Genomic DNA, 27,271 nt, shown 5'->3' on the forward strand with positions numbered 1-27,271 from the left:
TATATTGCTTTAACACTTTCACTTAGCCATAGGAGTTTGACGGTGGGGCTACTATATAGCCCCTGGTACTTCTGCGCTCGTCCGAATACGGGGCGCATACGTACATGACCAGGAAACGGCCCTTCGTTAATGCGGAGGAATCCCAAAGATTCCGCTGAGTGATCAAGTGGTTGACCAGTCTCTCGCTATATCATGACAGTCAGTTTTGGGCTTTCTCTACTGAGGTGCTCATCCGGATGAACCAGGGCACAATCGCAGTAGTTCTCCCAGTGCTACCTTAGCCGATATAACGGAACATAAGGTACCAAAACGTGGGAGCCGGGCAAACCCAACATTTGACCAAAGACATGATTCGGAGCTGATGCATATATGGCCAAACTCGCGACACCGAACACTCCCTAAGGTGTTTGGTCTTTATAACATATACCGGGCTAAACAATGCCCTTAATAATAAACCACATGTGTCCAGGTACGTGCAATATCCTGACGTGGCCACATGACAATAACGTCAGCATCCTTCTCGGTTGTGTGGAGTATCCGGAGGATGTGAGCAACAAGAGACAATAAAAAAGGTTTACGCAGGGTCTTAATCTAAAAAGAAACCTTTGGGCGGGTCCCTGCTGCACGTCTGTGCCCGTGTCTCCGTTGTGCCGTGTCCTGGACGGGTGTAGCACGATTGTCTTCTATAAAAGGAAAGAACTTAGGTGAAAGTTGTTGTGCCAAAAAAGAAGAAGGAAGAATTGGTTATTATCAATGAACTATCAAAATTCAAGAGAAGTCAAGTTGAGTCGGGCTAGCCCTGATTACGCGCGGGAAGCCCCTGGTATCGTCTATGAGGGTTTGATCATTAAACCAATCTCATGTATATGTGGTGAAATGCCGGACTCTTCTAACCGTGTCCGTGGTCTTGACGACCTGTCAATTTTCCTGGTTGGTGAGGCCGTCTAGTTTGCGGCTGTTAAAGCCGCCGCATCCTCTTCCACACGTAAATAACGTTCAGTATTTCTACTAACTGTGATGATGCCACGTGGACCGGGCATCTTAAGCTTGAGAAAAGCATAATGCGGTATTGCATTAAAACGAGCGAAAGTCGTTCTTCCGAGTAGTGCTTGATAACCACTTCGGAATGGAGCAACGTGGAAAGTTAACCTTTCGCTTCGGAAGTTACCGGAGAACCGAATATGACCTCTAGAGTAGAGAGCCCGTACGGCGGGCCTCTTGGCCTGGTATTACTCCCTTGAACGTAGTATTACTGTGGCTTATTTGTGTCAGGTCTATCCCCATTTTGTGGACTGTGTCCTAATATATCAGGTTTAGATCACTGCCGCCATCCATGAGGACTCGTGTGAAATGGTAGCCGTTTATTATTGGGTCTAACACCAAGGCCGCCAGTCCTTCATGTCGGATACTTGTCGCGTGATCCCTATGATCAAAAGTGATCGGGCAGGCCAACCAGGGGTTGAACCTAGGGGTGACGGGCTCTATGGCGCGTGTATCTCGGAGTGCATGCTTGCTTCTCCTCTTCGTCACATGGATCACGTTTACTGTTTTAACCTCTGGTGGGACTTTTTCTGTCCTACGGTGCTTTGCTGGAGAGGTTCATCCTCGTCTTTGCTTGGTGTCTCTTCCCCTTTGTGTTCGGCGTTTAGCTTACCGGCCTGCTTGAAGACCGAACATTCTCTATGGGTGTGATTTGCAGGTTTGTCGAGGGTGCCGTGAATCTGACAGAGGTTGTCAAGAATCTTGTTTAGGCCGGATGGTCCTTCTCTACTGCCTTTGAAAGGCTTTTTCCGCTAACCAGGTCGAGAGCCCCTGAATTCGGCGTTTACTGCCATATTATTTGGGCTACCTTCTTTATTTTGACGCTTGTTTTTGTTGCGTCGTGGTTTTCCATTGCCATCCCTGACTTCGGATGTGCTTGGGTCGCTGGTGCTGTTGCGGGCCAACCAGTTGTCTTCGCCCGCGCAAAAGCGGGTCATGAGGCTTGTTAGGGCTGCCATTGTTCTCGATTTTTCTTGGCTGAGGTGTCTGGCGAGCCATTCGTCTCAGACACTGTGTTTAAAAGATGCTAAGACTTCGGCCTCCGGACAGTCGACGATTTGGTTCTTCTTGGTGAGGAACCTGTTCCAAAGCTTTTGGGCGAACTCTTCGGACTGTTGGATTATATGACTTATATTGTCTGCATCCGGAGGTTGGACATAAGTCCCTTGAAAATTTGCCCGAAAAGCGTCCTCGAGCTCCTCCCAACTTCCAATTGAGTTTTCGGGGAGGCTTTTCAGCCAGTGCCGAGTTGGCCCTTTCAGCTTGAGGGGAAAGTATTTAATGGCATGGAGATCGTCTCCGCAAGCCATATGAATATGGAGGATAAAGTCCTCGATCCAGACTCCAGGGTCTGTGGTCCTGTCGTACGCCTATATGTTCACTGGTTTGAATCCTTCTGGGAATTCATGATCCAGCACCTCATCAGTGAAACATAGGGGGTGTGCGGCACCCCTATATTGGGATATGCCATGGTGTTCGGACGGTTGTAGTATTCGGTTTTGATTTTGTGCCGGAGCGCTCTTACTAGATCCATAGGTGGATCTGGTCGCGCCGGATTTTTGGCGCAAGTTCTCACGTAGATCATGTGTTGACTTATGTGCGACTTTGTTAGCTGCTCTATCGCGGTCACAAGGTGGTGGATCCGGCCGGTTGGCCGTATCATTTTTCGGCTGTGTGGGCTCTAAGGCCTCATCATCGAATTCAGGTAATAGCTTGCGCTTTGGATAGCTATTTGTGTGGTAACTTCCACCATACTTTGTTTCATTGCCGAGCACTTTGTTCCACCTGCTTCTGAGCGTATCTTGTGCGGCCTTAAGCCTTTGCTTCTGCTTCTTCAGGCTCCTCGCTGTGGCAATAAGCCTTTTGTGGAGGTTCTCTTGCTCCAAGTGCGTTTCCGGGATGATGTGTGCATATTCGTCCGGACTGTTTTCCTCCCCAGACGGGGTTTGATGAGGTTTATCCTTGGCATCGCCGTTTGCGTCTTGATCGTGCTCTGCCAGCGAGGTGGCGCAGTCGTCATTTCTTCAAGAGTCGACTGGACTGCTATTTCCTCTTGCGTTGTTATTGATGTTTTTGCTATGGCGGAACTTAGAACGGCGCCGCTGATGTCGGCGCTTGGGTTGCTTGGAGGGGGCATCCTCCGCTGTCTCTTCGCCATTGCCCTCTTTGGGTGCATCCACCATGTATATGTCATGTGATGAAGTGGTTTTCCGACGCCCTGTGAGCGCTGGTTCCTATTCGTCTCATGCATCTTCATTCATGCCGTCAATGTCTTCAGAGTCGAAGTTAAGCATGTCAGTTAAGTCGTCGACAGTGGCTACCAAGTGGGTGGTGGGTGGGCAGCGAATTTCTTCATCGTCCGCATCCCATTCTAGCCGAACATAGTTCGGCCAAGGTTCTCCTGACAGGACGAGAGACCCTAATGAATTTAGCACATCGCTGAAAGGCGAGTGTTGAAAGATATCCGCGGAGGTGAACTCCATGATCGGCGCCCAGTCGGGTTCGACGGGCACGGATATAAGTGGCTCGGTGTCCGTGGCCGAGGGTGAATCCAGTGGTTCGGCAACACGGCTCTCGTAAGGGGTGAAGTCAGCGTCTGGCTCTATCGCCGCTGAGAGCGTGGCCTCCGTGGCGGGGTATATCCCTTCGCTCTCGGATGGCGCGATTTGCTCCGGATTGACAGCCGGAGTAGTTGCAGATGCGATCTCCCGCATACTGTCTGACGGCAGAGTTATGTCATGCTCATCGCGACTGTGCAGCACACCTGACATGGGCTCGAATCCGTCGAAGATCAAGTCTCCGTGGATATCGACCGCGTAGTTTAAGTTTCCGAATCTGACCCGATGGCCAGGGGCATAGCTCTCGATCTGCTCCAGATGGCCAAGCGAATTGGCCCGCAGTGCGAAGGCGCCGAATACAAAGATCTGTCCGGGGAGGAAAACCTCACCCTGGACTGCATCGTTACCTATGATCGAAGGAGCCATCAAACCTTCTGGCGACGGCACAGTGGAACTCTCAATGAAAGCACTAATGTTAGTGTCAAAACCGGCGGATCTCGGGTATGGGGTCCCGAACTGTGCGTCTAAGGCGGATGGTAACAGGAGGCAGGGGACACGATGTTTACCCAGGTTCGGGCCCTCTTGATGGAGGTAATACCCTACGTCCTGCTTGATTGTTCTTGATGATATGAGTATTACAAGAGTTGATCTACCACGAGATCGTAGAGGCTAAACCCTAGAAGCTAGCCTATGGCATGATTGTATGTTGTCCTACAGACTAAACCCTCCAGTTTATATAGACACCGGAGTGGGCTAGGGTTACACAAGGTCGGTTACAAGGCAGGAGATTTATATATCCGTATTGCCTAGCTTGCCTTCCACGCCAAGGAGAGTCCCATCCGGACACGGGACGAAGTCTTCAATCTTGTATCTTCATAGTCCAACAGTCTGGCCAAAGGATATAGTCCGGCTGTCTGGAGACCCCCTAATCCAGGACTCCCTCAGCGGCCCTAGTCCTCTCCCCAAATATTGAGCGGGAAGGGAGCCAACAATGGCCAATTTGAAAGGGGACAGCTAGTACAGCTTATCCTGACAAAACCAGTCATCGCGTGCAAAAGGCAATGGTGGTGACGTCGTGTTGGGCTCCACGGTGACCTTCGTCTTGCCGTCCTTCTGGTCTTGGTCTTGTTGCACTGATATGGAAACCTTTGCTTGACGCCTCGGTACTCCGCGCCTGCGCCTGCTTCCATAGCACCAAAGAGGAAACAAGGACACTGTGCACGCTGGAGCCCGCCTGGCCTTGGTCGTCATGGCTCACGTCACTAGAACCCGTGAGGTTCACCTGGCCTCGAACTCTCCGCCCCTCACGAGCCAGCCTGGTGAGGCCACTCCTGAGGAGGTCTTGTGTCGCTCACCTCACGAGGCTTGGCCCCTCGCGAGGGTCTTGAGTCCTTGCTGGTGAAGATGGGTCGTACGGGCCCGCTCGCAGAGCCACGCCGTGTGCCGCAGACAGGCAAGTCTAGGAACCCCCGTTCCCAGAACGCTGACAGGGCCCTAGTGACAACTATAAAGCATAGCAAAGTCATAGCAACATCAATCTCAGAACATAGTGGATACTAGGGATCAAACCCTAACAAAACTAACTCAATTAGATGATAAATCTCATCCAACCCATCACCGTCCAGCAAGCCTACGATGGAATTACTCACGCACGTCGGTGAGCATCATGAAATTGGTGATGGAGGAAGGTTGATGATGACGATGGCGATGGATTCCCCTCTCGGGAGCCCAAAACGAAGTCCAGATCAGCCCTCCCGAGAGAGTTTAGGGCTTGGCGGCGGCTCTGTATCGTAAAACGTGATGAATCCTTCTCTCTAATTTTTTTCTCCCCGAAAGTGAATATATGGAGTCAAGGTTGAGGTCGGTGGAGCATCAGGGGGCCCACGAGGCAGGGGGCGCGCCCAGGGGGTAGGCGCCCCTCCCCTTCTGGACAGGGTGTGGGCCCCTGGCGTGGATCTTTCTTCCATTATTTTTTATATATTCCAAAATAATTCTCCGTTGATTTTCAGGTCATTCCGAGAACTTTTATTTCTGCACAAAAATAACACCACGGCAATTCTGCTGAAAACAACGTCAGTCCGGGTTAGCTCCATTCAAATCATGCAAGTTAGAGTCCAAAACAAGGGCAAAAGTGTTTGGAAAGGTAGATACGATGGAGACGTATCAACTCCCCCAAGCTTAAACCTTTGTTTGTCCTCAAGCAATTCACTTGATAAATTGAAAGTGATAAAGAAAAACTTTTACAAACTCTGTTTGCTCTTGTTGTTGTAAATATGTAAAGCCAGCATTTAGGTTTTTAGCAAAGATTATGAACTAACCATATTCACAATAACACTTAGGTCTCATGTTTACTCGTATCAATGACATAATCAACTAGCGAGCAATAATAATAAATCTAGGATGACAACACTTTCTCAAAACAATCACGATATGATATAACAAGATGGTATCTCGCTAGCCGTTTCTAAGACCGCAAAACATAAATGCAGAGCACCTTTAAAGATCAAGGACTGACTAGACATTGTAAATGGTAAAAGAGATCCAGTCAAGTCATACTCAATGTAAACTAACAGTAATGGATGCAAATGACAGTGGTGCTCTCCAACTGGTGCTTTTTAATAAGAGGATGATGACTCAACATAAAAGTAAATAGATAGGCCCTTTGCAGAGGGAAGCGGGGATTTGTGGAGGTGCCAGAGCTCGGTTTTGAAATAGATATGAATAATATTTTGAGCGGTATACTTTCATTGTCAACATAACAACCGAGAGATATCGATATCTTCCATGCTACACATATTATAGGCGATTCCCAAACAGACTGGTGAAGTTTATACTCCCCCTCCACCAACAAGCAACAATCCATGGCTTGCTCGAAACAACGACTGCCTCCAACTAACAAGAGTCCCGGGGGAGTTTTTTTGCAGTTATTTTGATTTGATTTGCATAAAGCATGGGACTGGGCATCCCGGCGACCAGCCATTTTCTCGTGAGTGAGGAGCGGAGTCCACTCCTCTTGAGAATAACCCGCCTAGCATGGAAGATACAGACAACCCTAGTTGATACATGAGCTATTCGAGCATACAAAACAGAATGTTTATTTGAAGGTTTAGAGTTTGGCACCTACAAATTTACTTGGAACGGCAAGTAGATACCGTATATAGGTAGGTATGGTGGACTCATATGGAATAACTTTGGGGTTTATGGAATTGGATGCACAAGCAGTATTCCCTCTTAGTACAAGTGAAGGCTGGAAAAAGACTGGGAAGTGACCATCTAGAGAGCGACAATAGTCATGAACATGCATTAAAATTAATCAACACCGAATGTAAGCATGAGTAGGATATAATGCACCATGAACATAAATATCATAGAGGCTATGTTGATTTTGTTTCAACTACATGCGTGAACATGTGCCAAGTCAAGCCACTCGAATCGTTCAAAAGAGGGTACCACCCTATAATACCACATGACAACCATTTTAATAGCATGTTGGCACGCAAGGTAAACCATTATAAGCTCCTAGCTAATTAAGCATGGCATAAGCAACTATAATCTCTAATTGTCATTGCAAACATGTTTATTCATAATAGGCTGAATCAGGAATGATGAACTAATCATATTTACAAAAACAAGAGAGGTCGAGTTCATACCAGCTTTTCTCATCTCAATAAGTTCATCATATAATCATCATTAGTGCCTTTCACTTGCACGACCGAATAGTGTGGATAACAATAATAGTGCACGTGCATTGGACTAAGCTGGAATCTGCAAGCATTCAATTCAAGAGAGAAGACAAGGTAATATGGGCTCTTTGTTAGATCAACAATGATGCATATAAGAGCCACTTAACATTTTCATTATGGTCTTCTCCTCTCGACCCCCAAAGGAAACAAAAGAAATAAAACTATTTACACGGGAAAGCTCCCAACAAGCAAAAGAAGAATGAGAAATCTTTTTGGGTTTTCTTTTTAGTTACTACTTACTACAGGCATAGAAAGTAAACTAAGTAAAAGCTACAACTAATTTTTTGGTTTTTCTTAAGGTTTTTCAAACACACAAGAAGAAAGCATAAAGAGGGAAATAAACTAGCATGGATATTACAATGAAAAAGTATGAGCACCGACAACTAGCATGAGTGGTGCGAACAGGAATGTAATGTCGGTGAGAGAAACGTACTCCCCCAAGCTTAGGACTTTGGCCTAAGTTGGTCTATGGCCACGGCTGGCCTGGCCGGATATCCAAAGTTCGCTAGTTGGGGTCGTACTTGAGAGACCCCTAGGCTACTGGTTGCAATCTCCTCGATTCCACGGATTAACAAGCTGTCTGAGATCCAATTGTGGTCCGGCTCTGCTCTAGCACTGTGTCGGGTTCGTAGCATGATGGCTCCTCCGAACGAACTATGTACTTGCCTGGATAGTCAAACAAGAAGGCAGGCAAAGTAATAGTCCAGGGTGTTTTTATCAAATCAGCTTTACTAAGCTTTCTTTCCTTTCTATGATAACTGTGCTACCATACGCTTATAGTCTAAAAAAGAGGAGGCAGCAACTTCTCTTCCTTCTCTAATGTCTAATAGTAATGTTAAATGTGCAGCGAGGCGCGAGGCGAAGATACCTCCCAAGATGGGGCCCTTAATACGGTTAAGATTTAACCGCTTTGCAACAATAGCGCCCATACTAAATGTGTCATCACGGAACAAGGCACGGAACAAAATAACAATATCAGGGACACTAAGGTTGCCACAGTTTCCATGACCAATTAAGCATCTACTAGCAAATATAGCAAAGTAACGTAAAAAAGGAAAATGTATGCTAGTAATTCTTGCATTGGAAACCTTTCTCGTTTCCCCTACAGCAATTGTATCAATAAACCCTTCCACGTCGTCACGATGTGGTTCCTCTACACTGCCCTCAAAAGGGATCAAACAAACCTGACAAAAATCATGAAGTGACATCTCCTTATGCTCATCATATAAATAAAATTCCACCGTAGGTGGTGAGCTCCTAGCATGGAAATGAAAGTTTTGCACAAAGATATTGGTGAGTAAGAGATACTGTTCACGTTGGTCGTGGAGGAAGGCGGTGAGGCCTCCATTCTTAGCCAACTCATAGAAATCATCATAAATCTCGACTGCTCTCAAGAAATCATAACAAGGCCATTGACACGGCCGAACCTCCGCGGTGCGAGGGAGATTATACTTGGGCTTCTTGTTCTCTTCACTTTGTTTATCCTTCGAGCTTTGGCTCGATGAGCCCCTCAAAAATCTCTTCATCTTTTTCTGAAATTTTCTGAAATTTTTCGTAACTCAAAATAAAAGTGAACCGAACTCAACAAAATTGATAGCAAATACTCCTACAAGTGCCTAGAGGCAATATCATGCATTAAAACTACTTTTCACCACATAAATTTGACATGCAAGCTCAAGAACAGGGTCACCTAAGCAGTAAAAATTTGCAATGAATGAAGCACTAGAACAAAAACTAATTGGACCATTGGAGGGGTCAAATACCAAGGAACAATCCCCCAAAGCAGTTTTGTGAATGGAGCTTTAAAGCAAGGGGATCGAAAATGGCAGCAAGATGGCCTGGAACTCGTGCTTGAGTTGGTTTTTCAGGTTTGTGTGAGATGGAGGAAGAAGATGGGTGCTGGGATAAGTGGAGGAAGGCCACCGTGGGCCCACAAGGCAGGGGGGCGCGCCCACCACCCTCGTGGCCAGGTGCAGCTCCTCCCACGGTAATTTTGCACAGTAAATTCTCAAATATTCCCGAAAAAATCATATTAAATTGGCATGGCATTCCGAGGACTTTTATTTTCGGGATATTTTTATATTGCAAGGATAAGTCAGGAAACAGACAGCAAATACTATTTTTACTTTATTTAATATAAATAACAGAAAGTAAAAGTGGGGTACAGAAGTTTGTGCTTCTAGTTTCATCCATCTCATGCTCATCAAAAAAGAATCCACTAACAAGGTTGATCAAGTCTTGTTAACAAACTCATTCCGATAATCATGAAACTGGAGAAATTTGAATAACACTAAGTTACCTCAACGGGGATATGCACATCCCCAACAATAAGAATATCATATTTCTTCTTGACAGTAGGAAGAGGAAATTCAAAACCTCCAATAGTGATTGTTGAAAATTTTCCAATATAATTGATACTTTGGACTTGAGGTTGTTTCCTCAAAAAGTGTACCGTATGCTCATTACCATTAACATGAAAGGTGACATTGCCTTTGGTTCAATCAATAACAGCCCCTGCAGTATTCAAAAAGGGTCTTCCAAGAATAATAGACATACTATCGTCCTCGGGAATATCAAGAATAACAAAGTCCATTAAAATAGTAACGTTTGCAACCACAATAGGCACATCCTCACAAATACCGACAGGTATAGTAGTGGATTTATCAGCCATTTGCAAAGATATTTCAGTAGGTGTCAACTTATTCAAATCAAGTCTACGATATAAAGAGAGAGGCATAACACTAACACCGGCGCCAAGATCACATAAAGTAGTTTTAACATAGTTTCCTTTAATGGAGCATGGTATAGTTGGTACTCCTAGATCTCCAAGTTTCTTTGGTATTCCACCCTTAAAAGTATAATTAGCAAGCATGGTGGAAATTTCAGCTTTCGGTATCTTTCTTTTATTAGTAACAATTTCCTTCATATATTTAGCATAAGGATTCATTTTAAGCATATCAGTCAAACGCATACGCAAAAAGATAGGTCTAATCATTTCAGCAAAGCGCTCAAAAATCCTCATCGTCCTTTTTCTTGGATGGTTTAGGAGGAAAGGGCATGGGTTTCTGAACCCATGGTTCTCTTTCTTTACCGTGCTTCCTAGCAACAAAGTCTCTCTTGTCATAACATTGATTCTTTGATTGTGGGTTATCAAGATCAATAGTGGGTTCAATCTCTACATCATTATCATTGCTAGGTGGAGCATCAACATGAACATCATCATTAACATTATCACTAGGTCCATGTTCATTACCAGCTTGTGTTTCAGCATCGAAGATAGAAATATTATTGGGATTCTCATGTGTGTCAATAACAGTGAGCATGCAAAGGCCCATCATTTTTCTTTTTCTTCCTTTTAGAACGACTAGGTGCATCAATATTAATTCTCTGAGAATCTTGCTCAATTCTCTTAGGATGACCCTCGGGATACAAAGGTTCCTGAGTCACTTTACCTCCTCTAGTTCCAACTCTAACAGCAAAGTCATTATTCTTACTATTAAATTCATTGAGCAAATCATTCTAAGCTTTAAGCACTTGTTCTACTTGAGTGGTAACCATAGAAGCATGTTTACTAATAAGTTTAAGTTCACCTTTAACATTATCCATATAATCACTCAAATGTTCAATCATATAAGCATTATGTTTCAATTGTCTACCAACATAAGCGTTAAAATCTTCTTGCTTAGCCATAAAGTTATCAAATTCATCCAAACATTGGCTAGCAAACATAGCAGGAGGGATTTCAGCTTTATCATATCTATAGAGAGAATTTACCTTTACTACCTATGTTAGGTTATCAAGACCGTGTGTTTCTTCAAAAGGTGATGAATTAAGACCATGTATTTCTTCAACAGGAGGTAAATTCTTAACATCTTCGGCTTTAATACCCTTTTCTTTCATAGATTTCTTTGCCTCCTGCATATCTTCAGGACTGAGAAATAGAATACCCTTTTTCTTCGGAGTTGGCTTAGGAGTTGGTTCAGGAAGTGTCCAATTATTTTCATTAGTCAACATATTATTCAATAGCAATTCAGCTTGATCAACAGTTCTTTCCCTGAAAACACAACCAGCACAACTATCCAGGTAATCTCTGGAAGCATCGGTTAGTCTATTATAAAAGATATCAAATATTACATTTTTCTTGAGAGGAGGATCAGGCAAAGGATTAAGTAATTGTAGAAGCCTCCCCCAAGCTTGTGGGAGACTCTCTTCTTCAATTTGCACAAAATTATATATTTCCCTTAAAGCAGCTTGTTTCTTATGAGCGGGGAAATATTTAGCAGAGAAGTAATAAATCATATCCTGGGGACTACGCACACAACCAGGATCAAGAGAATTAAACCATATCTTAGCATCACCCTTTAATGAGAACGGAAATAATTTAAGGATATAATAGTAGCGAGTTTTTTCATCATTAGTAAACAGGGTAGCTATATCATTTAATTTAGTAAGATGTGCCACAACAGTTTCAGATTCATAGCCATAGAAAGGATCAGATTCAACCAAAGTAATTAACTCAGGATCAATAGAGAAATCATAATCCTTATCAGTAATAAAGATAGGTGTAGTAGCATAAGTAGGACCATATTTCATTCTAGCATTCAAAGACTTTTCTTTAAGCTTAGATAATAATTTCTTAAGATCAGATCTATCATTGCAAGCTAAGAAGTCTCTAGCAGTTTCTTCATCCATAACATAACCCTCAGGTACAATAGACAATTCGTATCTAGGGGGAGAATCTTCATCATCACTTTCATCAATATTATAAGTTTCAATAACTTCATTCTCTCTAGCCCTAGCAAGTTGTTCATCAAGAAATTCACCAAGTGGAACAGTAGTATCAAGCATAGAAGTAGTTTTGTCATAAGTATCATGCATAGCAGAAGTGGCATCATCAATAACATGCAACATATCAGAATTAATAGTAGAAGCAGGTTTAGGTGTCGCAAGCCTACTCAAAACAGGAGGTGAATCAAGTGCAGAGCTAGATGGCAGTTCCTTACCTCCCCTCGTAGTTGAGGGAAAAATCTTGGTTCTTTGATCTTTCAAGTTCTTCATAATGATAAGTAGATATAAATCCCAAGTGACTCAAAGAATCGAGCTATGCTCCCCAACAGCGGCGCCAGAAAATGTTCTTGATAACCCACAAGTATAGGGGGTCGCAACAGTTTTCGAGGGTAGAGTATTCAACCCAAATTTATTGATTCGACACAAGGGGAGCCAAAGAATATTCTCAAGTATTAGCATCTGAGTTGTCAATTGAACCACACCTAGAAACTTAATATCTGTAGCAAGGTATTTAGTAGCAAAGTAATATGATAGTAGTGGTAACAATAGCAAAAGGTAACAGTAGCGAAAGTAATATTTTTGGGTTTTATAGTGATGGTAACAGTAGCAGCGGAAAAGTAAATAAGCGAAAAACAATATGAAAAGCTTGTAGGCAATGGAGAATTATGCCAGATACGATCGATCATGTAACAGTCATAACCTAGGGTGACACAGAACTAGCTCCAATTCATCAATGTAATGTAGGCATGTATTTTTAATATAGTCATACGTGCTTATGGAAAAGAACTTGCATGACATCTTTTGTCCTACCCTCCCATGGCAGCGGGGTCCTATTGGAAACTAAGGGATATTAAGGCCTCCTTTTAATAGAGTACCGGACCAAAGCATTAACACATGGTGAATACATGAACTCCTCAAACTATGGTCATCACCGGTAAGTATCCCGATTATTGTCACTTTGGGGTTAACGGATCATAACACATAATAGGTGACTATAGACTTGCAAGATAGGATCAAGAACTCTCATATATTGATGAAAACATGATAGGTTCAGATCTGAAATCATGGCACTCGGGCCCTAGTGACAAGCATTAAGCATAGCAAAGTCATAGCAACATCAATCTCAGAACATAGTGGATACTAGGGATCAAACCCTAACAAAACTAACTCGATTACCTGATAAATCTCATCCAACCCATCATTGTCCAACAAGCCTACGATGGAATTACTCACGCACGGCGGTGAGCATCATGAAATTGGTGATGGAGGAAGGTTGATGATGACGATGGCGACGGATTCCCCTCTCTGGATCCCCGAACAGACTCCGGATCAGCCCTCCCAAGAGAGTTTAGGGCTTGGCAGTGGCTCCGTATCGTAAATCACGATGAATCCTTCTCTCGATTTTTTCTCCCCGAAAGTGAATATATGGAGTCAGGGTTGAGGTCGGTGGAGCATCAAGGGGCCCACGAGGTAGGGGGGCGCGCCCAGGGGGTAGGACGCCCCCCCCCCAACCTCGTGGACAGGGTGTGGGCCCCCTGACCTGGATCTTCTTCCAATATATTTTATATATTCCAAAATAATTTTCCATTGATTTTCAGGTCATTCTGAGAACTTTTATTTCTGCACAAAAATAACACCATGGCAATTCTGCTGAAAACAGCGTCAGTTCGGGTTTGTTCCATTCAAATCATGCAAGTTAGAGTCCAAAAGAAGGGCAAAAGTGTTTGGAAAAGTAGATACGACGGAGACGTATCATGTTTGCTGTTGTAACTTGCTCTATGTTGATTTCGGTTTCAATTGAATAAATAGTTTTGTTATCGTGCCATGCACATTACAAGTGTTGTTATTATTGTGTAGTTTCCCACACTTATACTATGTCTATGCTACTTTGTATTAAATAGATATGATTCGAACTGTCTCTATCTTGATTTGGCAACATAAACTAGAATGATATAGACCATACAGTGACCATACTACATAGATATATGTTTGTTTCGTGATGTTATCTTGTCCACCTTACTACTGAACTGGTTTACCAAAATGAGTTTCATATACAACATGGTAAACCTGTGATGTGTTTGTTTCTTTCTCTTTTCGAACGCGGATAAAATATTGGAGAAGAGTACCCCCGTTATGCAATGGTAAAGGAAGTAATGCAGATAAGGTTCAAGATAGTGAGACATCCCTATTGGTCTCCAAGAAAGATGATAAAAACTATATTGAAGACACTGAGATAACCCCAAAGTCCTGTCTTGATGTAGTGTTTGAGTTACTGGCTACTACTGCTGGCACCAGCTCTTCAAACTCGCTGCCTGAATCAGTTCGGCTTCTTGAGTCTCAACTTCAAGTTGAAAGACATCAATTAAATGTTATGTGACAAGAAGCCAAAGGACTGAGGAAGTCCCTGTAGAATTTAGATGCATACTTTCTGGTACAACAGCATGTGCTGAAGGATTTAAGTGCCAAACAAGAGAAATTAATAAGCTTGCTAAGCATCTTGCCAACATTATGGGTACCCAGGATATTGTTTCTTGAGCTCTTCTGAAGTGGTTTCAGTTCTGGACTTGTTTTGCTATGGTGTTTATTTGCACTGGTCGCCAACTTCGACAACCAGTGTATATGATATGCGGCTTTGTTCCCTATATTTGCACTGGTGGCGAACTTTGATGCCCAGTGAATGTAATATGTGTAATAGCCATGATAGCCTAGCCTAAGTTGCTTGCTTATTTATTTCCTTGTTTTCTTGTTTATTTGTTTGCTTGTAGTCGATGCAGTTCTTTTTCCGCGGTTTGATAGTGGCCGCAATAACCTATTTTTTAAAACTAGGCCGCAATAACCTATTTTTTAAAACTAGGCCACAATAACCATGGGCTACATATTTATTGTATTTACCATGGGTCTCCTACGGGTCGTAGAAACAATGGGACTTCTAGAGGCTGTATGGTCGATCGGCCAAACATGGGCCAATAATAGACCGCATTATGGGTCGTAAACGAGCTAGATTTGAAATCGTCCGTTCATGGGCCGACAATAACGAGCCGTCGTTAATCGGCCTTATTTGATGACATTACGAAAATGGCCCAAAGGATTAATGAGCCGCAAATGGGCCAATTGTAACCACGGGCTGAATTTGTCCCACAAGCAGAAAAGGCTAGTAATGGGCTGTAAGTAACCGCATGCTGGAAATAAGCCTAAGGATAAATGGGCCCTGAGAAGGCCGGAAGATAACACGGGTGTAGCGACTAGACCTCAAACGGTCCAATCTCCATGCTCAGGTGTCATCCCTGGATCAGTAGTGCTGACACCACACAGTACTTGAAAGATTTATAACAGAGTAGCAATCACACACTTATTACATCGAGTGTCTCCAAAGAGAACTTATTACAATAAATATGGCTTAAGGCCATCTAATAACGATAACAGCGGAAGGCTTGGAAGATAAGTGAGTCCATCAACTCCAACGGCATCACTGAGTATAGAACCACGACCTAAAAGCACCTTAATCGTCATCTGAAAAGTCTGCAACATTAACGTTGCAGCCCGAAACGGGTCAGCACATGGAATATAGAGGCAAAGTAACACATAGAGAGTAATGGAATGAAATAGGCTATTCTATATGCATATTTGGCTGGTGGAAAGCTCTATGGTTACAGTTTTGCGTAAAGCCAATTTTTCCCTACTGCAAAGGAATAAATTTTATTTAACTATCATGGTAGTTGTTAAGCATTGAGAATGGTTGACAGCATTCTCAATCCCAATTAAGCATCATCATTAAACAAAACCCAACAAAATTAATTTTAGAGTAACATGATGAGATTCACATGATAATCCAAGTACTAGATACTCAAGATGTCCATAACTGGGGACACGGCTAACCATGATTAGTTTATACACTCTGCAGAGGTTTGCACACTTTCCCCCACAAGACTCGATCGCCTCCGTTTGATTTCTCGTACTACATGGTGTGTGAGAAACGGATGACCGAGACATAGTATTTCAGAAGCGCTAGCACCTTACGACGGGTAGACCGTTACACATACTTTCCCCTACATCTGCTAGTCTACCACTGTAAGAGTTCTCACAACTTAATCAAATATGCTAGATCCCATAGTAGCTTGTGGCTGCACACGGAAGTTTCTAGCATGAATAATCTCATGATCCCTTTGAGCCTGGGTGGCGGTCCATAAAAAAATAGGCAATCGCTGGAATACCTAGGTGCCTCAATCTACCCAGATGTGTATTTAAGTTGCCACCTTAGATAAACCATTAATTTAACAATCTCACATCTGTCATGGATACACTCACCCAATCCACGTCTACTAGCATAGTATGGCAATATAAGCATAACGTAAAAGTAGCTCCCAGGGTTTGAATGCAGGGCAATAGGTTCCTACCTCAACTACTTCCCAAGCCCACAATTTAATTAGATCCTAATCATGCAATGTGTGAGGATTGATCTAATGTAATAAAAATTGGGTAATTGGAAGTATGATCCAAGTGTTACTTGCCTTGCTGATGATCCGCAAAACCTAGCGATTCGAAGTAGCAAGCGGCGCACTACGGGTACTCTATCGCAAAAAAACAAGCATACAATAAGTACTCAACTAATGCACAGGTAAAACTCGAATAAAAGATCTAACCAGAAAGTTCAACTTAAGAACTCCGGTTGGCAAAAAGAATCAAATCGAACGAAGCAACGAAAGACAAACGGCAAAAGAAACAGGCTTTGTTTACTATTCTGGATCTAGGGCAATTTTTACAGTGGCAAAAACTTGTTTGAGTTGGTTAAACGGAAAGAGGGTTTCGAGATGAAACTCTAGGCGCTTGAATCGCCTGATTCCGATAAACGAGCGAAAAGTTAGACTAAAACGAAAATCAGATCAGGAATCACGATCAGATAAATTGCGGATTTAATCTGAGAAAAATAAAAACAACGAACGTTCATAGAAAAGAACGGATGGACGAACGCTCGCTAATTAAATAAACCGGAAAAACCAATCTATTTAAAAAAACAAAACTAAAAAACCGAACAAAACCAATGGAAAACCGATCAGTTTTCTAAAAAACCGGCGGTGAAAAACTACCTCCGGCGGCGGCGGATACGGCGGTCCGCCGAGGCGGCGCGGCAGCGGTCCGGCGGCGGCGGCGAGGTGCGGGCGGCGATGAGCGGCGCGGGCGGCGAGGCGGCGGGGCGGCGGGCGACGCGGCGGCGGCGGCCTAGGGTTAGGGTTTCGGGGGCGGAGCGCGGCTGGGCTGGCCTCGGGCCTCGGTGGCGCTATTTGAAGGCCCGGCCAGGCGGAGTCCTGGCCGGTTACGGCCCAAGGTCGGTTCAGACTTTTAGAAAAAATACGCTCAGAAAAAAACAAAAGGAATACTAAACGGACTCCAAAAATCCCGAAATAAATTTTCCCCGGCTTCTAAAATCAAGCCGCACAGGATGAACATTTATTTGGGGCCTAAATGCAATTTTGAAAAAACGCACATTTTTCCCTAATTCAAATAAAATAGCAAATAAAAGCAAAATAAAATCTTATTTGATTTTTTTATTAAATCCTCAATATTTCTTTATTTGGGGAAAGTCATTTTATTCCCTCTCTCATATTTTTGTAATAGAAATAATTGAAGATAAAATAAATAAAATCAAATGATCCTATTTTCAAAATTTGAGAAAACTCAAATATGAAAATAACAAAATCCCCAACTCTCTCCAAGGGTCCTTGAGTTGCGTAGAATTTTCTAGGATCAACCAAAATGCAATAAAATATGATATGCAATGATGATCTAGTGTATAACATTCCAAATTGAAAATTTGGGATGTTACAAACCTACCCCCCTTAAGATGAATCTCGCCCTCGAGATTCGGGTTGGCTAGAAAATAGGTGAGGGTGGTCCTTCAGCAATCCTTCCTCTCGCTCCCAGGTGGCTTCATCCTCCGTGTGGTGGTTCCACTGAACTTTGCAAAACTTGATAACCTTGCTGCGGGTGACTCGACTGGCATACTCTAGAATCTTGACTGGTTTCTCCTCATAGGTCAAATCACTGTCCAACTGAATTGCTTCCAGTGGCACTGTATCACTCAGCGGTATATCAGCCATCTCTGCGTGGCACTTCTTCAACTGGGAAACGTGGAACACGTCGTGAACTCCTGACAATCCTTCGGGCAATTCCAACTTACAGGCTACTTCTCCCATACGCTCCAAAACTTTGTATGGGCCTACAAAACGTGGCGCTAACTTTCCCTTAACTCCAAAGCGCTTAACTCCTCGAAGTGGGGATACTCGAAGATAAACTCGGTCTCCGACTTCGTAAACTGTCTCCTTGCGTTTAGAATCTGCATAACTTTTCTGCCTGGATTGAGCTACCTTGAGCCTATCGCGAATCAATTTCACTTTCTGTTCAGACTCCTTTATCAGATCCGGTCCAAACAACTGGCGGTCTCCAACTTCATCCCAAGACAATGGGGTCCTGCACCTCCTTCCGTACAAGGCTTCGAAAGGGGTCATCTTCAAACTGGATTGATAACTGTTGTTGTAAGAGAACTCTGCATATGGCAAATTCTCGTCCCAACTAGATCCGTAATCTAGCGCACAAGCTCTCAGCATATCCTCCAAAATCTGATTGACTCTCTCGGTCTGTCCATCTGTCTGCGGGTGGAAAGCTGTACTAAACTCCAGTCTAGTACCCAAAGTTTCATGCAACTGATTCCAGAACTTTGAGGTAAATTGGGTTCCTCTGTCTGATACTATGCTCCTTGGAACTCCATGCAGACATACGATTCTGGTCATGTATATCTTTGCCAACTTTGCACTAGTATAGGTGGTTTTCATTGGAATGAAATGAACTACCTTTGTCAAACGATCGACTACAACCCATATCCAGTCATATCCTGAACGTGTTCTGGGCAATCCTGTAATAAAATCCATGCCTAACTTATCCCACTTCCATTCGGGTATCGGCAATGGCTGTAGCAATCCTGCTGGCTTCTGATGCTCTGCCTTTACTCTCTGACATACATCACAAACTGCTACATACTCCGCAATATCCTTCTTCATTCCGGTCCACCAGAAGGTGTCCTTCAAATCCAAATACATTTTGGTATTGCCTGGGTGAATCGAATATGGTGAATCATGGGCCTCTTGCAAAATTAACTTCCTGATCTCTGAATCATTTGGCACATAAACACGGTCTTCAAACCATAAGGTATCATGCTCATCCTCACGAAATCCTTTAGCTTTTCCTTTGCTCATTTTCTCCTTAATAGAGGCAATCTCCTTGCCATTCTTTTGAGCTTCTCTGATCTTATCCATCAAAGTAGACTGAATCTCCAATGCTACTACATAGCCTCTCGGAACTATCTCCAAACATAGCTCACGAAGATTTTCGGCTAACTCCCTTGGTAAATCTCCCGTCATTAGTGTGTTGACCTGGCTTTTACGGCTCAACGCATCAGCTACTACGTTAGCCTTTCCAGGGTGATAATGCAATTTCATATCATAATCCTTGATGAGATCCAACCATCTCCTTTGCCTGAGGTTCAATTCTTTCTGCGTGAAAATATACTTCAAACTCTTGTGATCCATGTATACCTCACAATGGTTTCCAATGAGAAAGTGTCTCCAAGTTTTCAATGCATGCACTATGGCTGCTAACTCCAAATCATGCGTAGCATAATTCAACTCATGAGGTTTGAGCTGTCGTGAGGCATATGAAACAACTCTTCCTTCCTGCATAAGCACTCTCCAAGTCCTCGACATGAAGCGTCGCAATACACCTCATAATCCTTGGTCTGATTTGGCAAAATCAATACTGGTGAGGTAACCAAACATTTCTTTAACTCCTGGAAACTAGCCTCACATTCCTCACTCCATATGAACTTTGTATCCTTTTTCAACAACTCCGTCATAGGTTTCGCAATATTTGAGAAATTCTCAATGAATCTCCGGTAGTATCCTGCAAGTCCAAGAAAACTCCGGATCTCTCCAACTGTTGTTGGGGCTTCCCAATTTGTCACGGTATCAACCTTAGTGGGATCTACTACTATACCTTCTCCGGATATAACGTGTCCGAGAAATCCAACTTCTTTCAACCAAAACTCACATTTGCTAAACATGGCATATAACTGATGTTATCTGAGCTTACCAAGTACCAAACACAAATGCTCCTTATGCTCCTCTTCATTCTTCGAGTAAACAAGGATATCATCAATGAACACTATGACGAACTTATCCAAAAACTCCATAAACACTTTGTTCATCATGTTCATAAAATATGCAGTGACTAACGGTATACTCGTACAGCCCATACCTGGTGGTAAAAGCCGTCTTAGGTATATCCTGTTCTCGAATCTTCAACTGGTGGTATCCTGATCGCAGATCGATCTTGGAAAATACCTTAGCTCCTTGCAATTGATCAAACAGATCATTGATCATCGGTAGTGGGTATTTGTTCTTGATGGTTACTTCATTTAATCCTTGATAATCAACAACCATCCTCAATGATCCATCCTTCTTCTCCACTAGAAGTACTGGCGATCCCCAAGGCGAAGAACTTGGGCGAATATATCCTTTATCCAGTAACTCCTTAATCTGCTTCTTAATCTCCACCAAATCCTTTGCGGGCATCCTATATGGTCTCTTTGATATTGGCCCTGTGCCTTGCAGAAGCTCAATAAAAACTCAATATCTCTATCCGGTGGCATGCCTGGCAACTCTTCTAGAAATACATCAGGGAAATCCTTCACTATTGGTACTTCCTCCTGCACAACTCCTGTTAGACAATTTACTTGAGTCCTCTTCGGCACATGTCGGGATACATACTTGATCCTTCTCCCTTCTGGGATGGTAAGCAAGATCGACTTACTAGCGCAATCGATGTTTCCTCCATACATCGATAGCCAATCCATCCCCAGAATTACATCCAATCCTTGTGATTCGAAAATGATTAAATCCAAGGGAAACACATGCCTACCTATACTCAATGGCACTTGAAAACATCCTTGGCTAGCCATATATTCCGCTCTTGGTGAGCTTACTAACATAGGTGTTCTAAGAACTTTGGTGGGCATATTATACTTATCCACAAATCCCCTTGATATGTATGAATGCGATGCACCAGTATCAAAAAGAATGAGTGCAGTAAATGACTTAACCAAAAACTTACTGATTACTGCATCCGGCTGCTCTTCAACCTCCTCCACATTAACGTGGTTCACCTGTCCCCTGTTGAAAGGGTTCGGCTTCTTCCCAGAGCTTCCATTGCCATTTCCATTCTAGGATTCAGGACATTCATTGGAATAATGTCCGGTCTTCTGGCACTTAAAACAAGTGACTTGGCTCAGGTCTCTCTTGGATGGGGTCGATGGGTTGGTGCGGTTCTGGCCGTTGCTTCCTCCATTCCCATACCATTCTTGGTGCCATTGTGATTGTGCGAGCTACCTCTGTTGGGGAACGTAGTAATTTCAAATTTTTCCTACGCACACGCAAGATCATGGTGATGCATAGCAACGAGAGGGGAGAGTGTGATCTACGTACCCTTGTAGACCGACAGCGGAAGCGTTAGCACAACGCGGTTGATGTAGTCGTACGTCTTCACGGCCCGACCGATCAAGCACCGAAACTACGGCACCTCCGAGTTCTAGCACACGTTCAGCTCGATGATGATCCCCGGACTCCGATCCAGCAAAGTGTCGGGGAAGAGTTCCGTCAGCACGACGGCGTGGTGACGATCTTGATGTACTACCGTCGCAGGGCTTCGCCCAAGCACCGCTACAATATTATCGAGGATTATGGTGGAAGGGGGCACCGCACACGGCTAAGAATATGATCACGTGGATCAACTTGTGTGTCTAGGGGTGCCCCCTTCCCCGTATATAAAGGATCAAGGGGGGTGCGGCCGGCCAGGAGGAGGGCGCGCCAGGAGGAGTCCTACTCCCACCGGGAGTAGGATTCCCCCCTTTCCTAGATGGAATAGGATTCGGGAAGGGGGAAAGAGGAGAGAGAGAAGGAAGGGGGGCGCCGCCCCCCTCTCCTTGTCCTATTCGGACTAGGGGGAGGGGCGCGCGGCCAAGCCCTGGACACCTCTCCTCTCTTCCACTAAAGCCCACTAAGGCCCATATACCTCCCGGGGGGTTCCGGTAACCTCCCGGTACTCCGGTAAAATCCCGATTTCACCCGGAACACTTCCGATATCCAAATATAGGCTTCCAATATATCAATCTTTATGTCTCGACCATTTCGAGACTCCTCTTCATGTCCGTGATCACATCTGGAACTCCGAACAAACTTCGGTACATCAAAAAGCATAAACTCATAATATAACTGTCATCGAAACCTTAAGCGTGCGGACCCTACGGGTTCGAGAACAATGTAGACATGACCGAGACACGTCTCCGGTCAATAACCAATAGCGGAACCTGGATGCTCATATTGGCTCCTACATATTCTACGAAGATCTTTATCGGTCAGACCGCATAACAACATACTTTGTTCCCTTTGTCATCGGTATGTTACTTGCCCGAGATTCGATCGTCGGTATCTCAATACCTAGTTCAATCTCGTTACCGGCAAGTCTCTTTACTCGTTTCGTAATACATCATCTCGCAACTAACTCATTAGTTGCAATGCTTGCAAGGCTTATGTGATGTGCATTACCGAGAGGGCCCAGAGATACCTCTCCGACAATCGGAGTGACAAATCCTAATCTCGAAATACGCCAACCCAACATGTACCTTTGGAGACACCTGTAGAGCTCCTTTATAATCACCCAGTTACGTGTGACGTTTGGTAGCACACAAAGTGTTCCTCCGGTAAACGGGAGTTGCATAATCTCATAGTCATAGGAACATGTATAAGTCATGAAGAAAGCAATAGCAACATACTAAACGATCAGGTGCTAAGCTAATGAAATGGGTCATGTCAATCACATCATTCTCTTAATAATGTGATCCCGTTAATCAAATGACAACACATGTCTATGGTTAGGAAACATAACCATCTTTGATTAATGAGCTAGTCAAGTAGAGGCATACTAGTGACGTTTAGTTTGTCTATGTATTCACACAAGTATTATGTTTCCGGATAATACAATTCTAGCATGAATAATAAACATTTATCATGAAATAAGGAAATAAATAATAACTTTATTATTGCCTCTAGGGCATATTTCCTTCAGTCTCCCACTTGCACTAGAGTCAATAATCTAGTTCACATCGCCATGTGATCTAACATCAATAGTTCACATCTTTATGTGGTTAACACCCATAGTTCACATCGATATATGACCAACACCCAAAGGGTTTACTAGAGTCAATAATCTAGTTCACATCGCTTATGTGATTAACACCCAATGAGTACTAAGGTGTGATCATGTTTTGCTTGTGAGATAATCTTAGTCAACGGGTCTGTCACATACAGATCCATAAGTTTTTTGCGAATTTCTATGTCTACAATGCTCTGCACGGAGCTACTTTAGCTAATTGCTCCCACTTTCAATATGTATCCAGATGAAGACTTGGAGTCATCCGGATCAGTGCCAAAACTTGTATCGACGTAACCCTTTTACGACGAACCTTTTGTCACCTCCATAATTGAGAAACATATCCTTATTCCACTAAGGATAATTTTGCCCGCTGTCCAGTGATCTACTCCTAGATCACTATTGTACTCCCTTGCCAAAATCAGTGTAGGGTATACAATAGATCTGGTACATAGCATGGCATACTTTATAGTACCTATGGCTGAGGCATAGGGAATGACTTTCATTCTTTTTCTATCTTCTGCCGTGGTCGGGCTTTGAGTCTTACTCAATTTCACACCTTGTAACACAGCCAAGAACTCTTTCTTTGACTGTTCCAACTTTTGAACTACTTCAAAATATTGTCAAGGTATGTACTCATTGAAAAAAAAACTTATCAAGCATCTTGATCTATCTCTATATATCTTGATGCTTAATATGTAAGCAGCTTCACCGAGGTCTTTCTTTGAAAAACTTCTTTCAAAACACTCCGTTATGCTTTGCAGAATAATTCTACATTATTTCCGATCAACAATATGTCATTCACATATACTTATCAGAAATGTTGTAGTGCTCCCACTCACTTTCTTGTAAATACAGGCTTCACCACAAGTCTGTATAAAACTATATGCTTTGATCATCTCATCAAAGCGCATATTCCAACTCCGAGATGCTTGCACCAGTCCATAGATGGATCGCTGGAGCTTGCACATTTTGTTAGCACCTTTAGGATTGACAAAACCTTCTGGTTGTATCATATACAACTCTTCTTTAATAAATCCATTAAGGAATGCAGTTTTGTTTATCCATTTGCCAGATTTCATAAAAATGCGGCAATTGCTAACATGATTTGGACAGACTTAAGCATCGCTACGAGTGAGAAAATTTCATCGTAGTCAACACCTTGAACTTTGTCAAAAAACCTTTTTGACAAGTCTAGCTTTGTAGATAGTAACACTACTATCAGCGTCCGTCTTCCTCTTGAAGATCCATTTATTTTCTATGGCTTGCCGATCATCGGGCAAATCCATCAAAGTCCATACTTTGTTCTCATACATGGATCATATCTCAGATTTCATGGCCTCAAACCATTTCGCGGAATCTGGGCTCATCATCGCTTCCTCATAGTTCGCAAGTTCGTCATGGTCTAGTAACATGACTTCCAGAACAGGATTACCGTACCACTCTGGTGCGGATCTCACTCTGGTTTACCTACGAGATTCGGTAGTAACTTGATCTGAAGTTACATGATCATCATCATTAGCTTCCTCACTAATTGGTGTAGTAGTCACAAGAACAGATTTCTGTGATGAACTACTTTCCAATAAGGGAGAAGGTACAATTACCTTATCAAGTTTTCTACTTTCCTCCCACTCACTTCTTTCGAGAGAAACTCCTTCTCTAGAAAGGATCCATTCTTAGCAACGAATGTCTTGCCTTCGGATCTGTGATAGAAGGTGTACCCAACAGTCTTCTTTGGGTATCCTATGAAGACATATTTCTCCGATTTGGGTTTGAGCTTATCAGGATGAAACTTTTTCACATAAGCATCACAACCCATAACTTTAAGAAATGACAACTTTGGTTTCTTGCTAAACCATAATTCAGATTGTGTCGTCTCAACGGATTTAGATGGTGCCCTTTTTAACGTGAATGCAGCTGTCTCTAATGCATAACCCCAAAACGATAGTGGTAGATTGGTAAGAGACATCATAGATTGCACTATATCCAATAAAGTACGGTTATGACGATCGGACACACCATTATGCTGTGGTGTTCCAGGTGGCATGAGTTTGTGAAACTATTCCACAATGTTTTAATTGAAGACCAAACTCGTAACTCAAATATTTGTCTCCGCGATCAGATCGTAGAAACTTTTTTTTTCTTGTCACGATGATTTTCCACTTCACCCTGGAATTATTTGAACTTTTCAAATGTTTCAGACTTATGTTTCATCAAGTAGATATACTCATATCTTCTCAAATCATCTGTGAAGATCAGAAAATAATGATACCTGTCGCGGGCCTCAATATTCATCGGACCACATACATCAGTATGTATGATTTCCAACAAATCTGTTGCTCGCTCCATTGTTTCGAAGAACAGAGTCTTAGTCATCTTGCCCAAAAGGCACGGTTCGCAAGTACCAAGTGATTCATAATCAAGTGGTTCCAAAAGCCCATCAGTATGGAGTTTCTTCATGTGCTTTACACCGATATGACCCAAACGGCAGTGCCACAAATAAGTTGCACTATCATTATTAACTTTGCATCTTTTGGTTTCAATATTATGATTATGTTTATCACTACGATCGAGATCCAATGAACTATTTTCATTGGGTGTGTAACCATATAAGGTTTTATTCATGTAAACAAAACAACAATTTATTCTCTTACTTAAATGAATAACCGTATTACAATAAACATGATCAAATCATATTCATGCTCAACGCAAACACCAAATAACACTTGTTTAGGTTCAACACTAATCCCGAAATTATAGGGAGTGTGCGATGATGATCATATCAATCTTGGAACCACTTCCAACACACATCGTCACTTCACCCTTAACTAGTCTCTGTTTATTCTGCAACTCCCGTTTCGAGTTACTAATCTTAGCAACTGAACTAGTATCAAATACTGAGGGGTTGCTATAAACACTAGTAAAGTATACATCAATAACATGTATATCAAATATACTTATGTTGACTTTGCCATCCTTCTTATCCGCCAATCACTTGGGGTAGTTCCGCTTCCAGTGACCAGTCCCTTTGCAGTAGAAGCACTTAGTCTCAGGCTTAGGACCAGACTTGGGCTTCTTCACTTGAGCAGCAACTTGCTTGCTGTTCTTCTTGAAGTTCCCCTTCTTCCCTCTACCCTTTTCTTGAAACTAGTGGTCTTGTCTACCATCAACACTTGATGTTTTTCTCGATTTCTACCTTCGTCAATTTCAGCATTATGAAGAGCTTGGGAATCGTTTCCATTATCCCTTACATATCATAGTTCATCACGAAGTTCTACTAACTTGGTGATGGTGACTAGAGAATTCTGTCAGTCACTATTTTATCTAGAAGATTAACTCCCACTTGATTCAAGTGATTGTAGTACCCAGACAATCTGAGCACATGCTCACTAGTTGAGCGATTCTCCTCCATCTTTTAGCTATAGAACTTGTTGGAGACTTCATATCTCTCAACTCGGGTATTTGCTTGAAATATTAACTTCAACTCCTGGAACATCTCATATGGTCCATGACGTTCAAAACGTCTTTGAAGTCTCGATTCTAAGCCATTAAGCATGGTGCACTAAACTATCAAGTAGTCATTATATTGAGCTAGCCAAACGTTCATAACGTCTGCATCTGCTCCTGCAATAGGTCTGTCACCTAGCGGTGCATCAAGGACATAATTCTTCTGTGCAGCAATGAGGATAAACCTCAGATCACTAACATCTTTCAATACAATTTTCTCTAGGAACATATCAAAATAAACACAGGGAAGCAACAACGCGAGCTATTGATCTACAACATGATTTACAAAATACTACCAGGACTAAGTTCATGATAAATTTAAGTTCATTTAATCATATTACTTAAGAATTCCCACTTAGATAGACATCCCTCTAATCCTCT

Source organism: Triticum aestivum, chromosome 3A, assembly GCF_018294505.1.
Source record: "Triticum aestivum cultivar Chinese Spring chromosome 3A, IWGSC CS RefSeq v2.1, whole genome shotgun sequence".
NCBI classification, from domain to species: Eukaryota; Viridiplantae; Streptophyta; class Magnoliopsida; order Poales; family Poaceae; genus Triticum; species Triticum aestivum.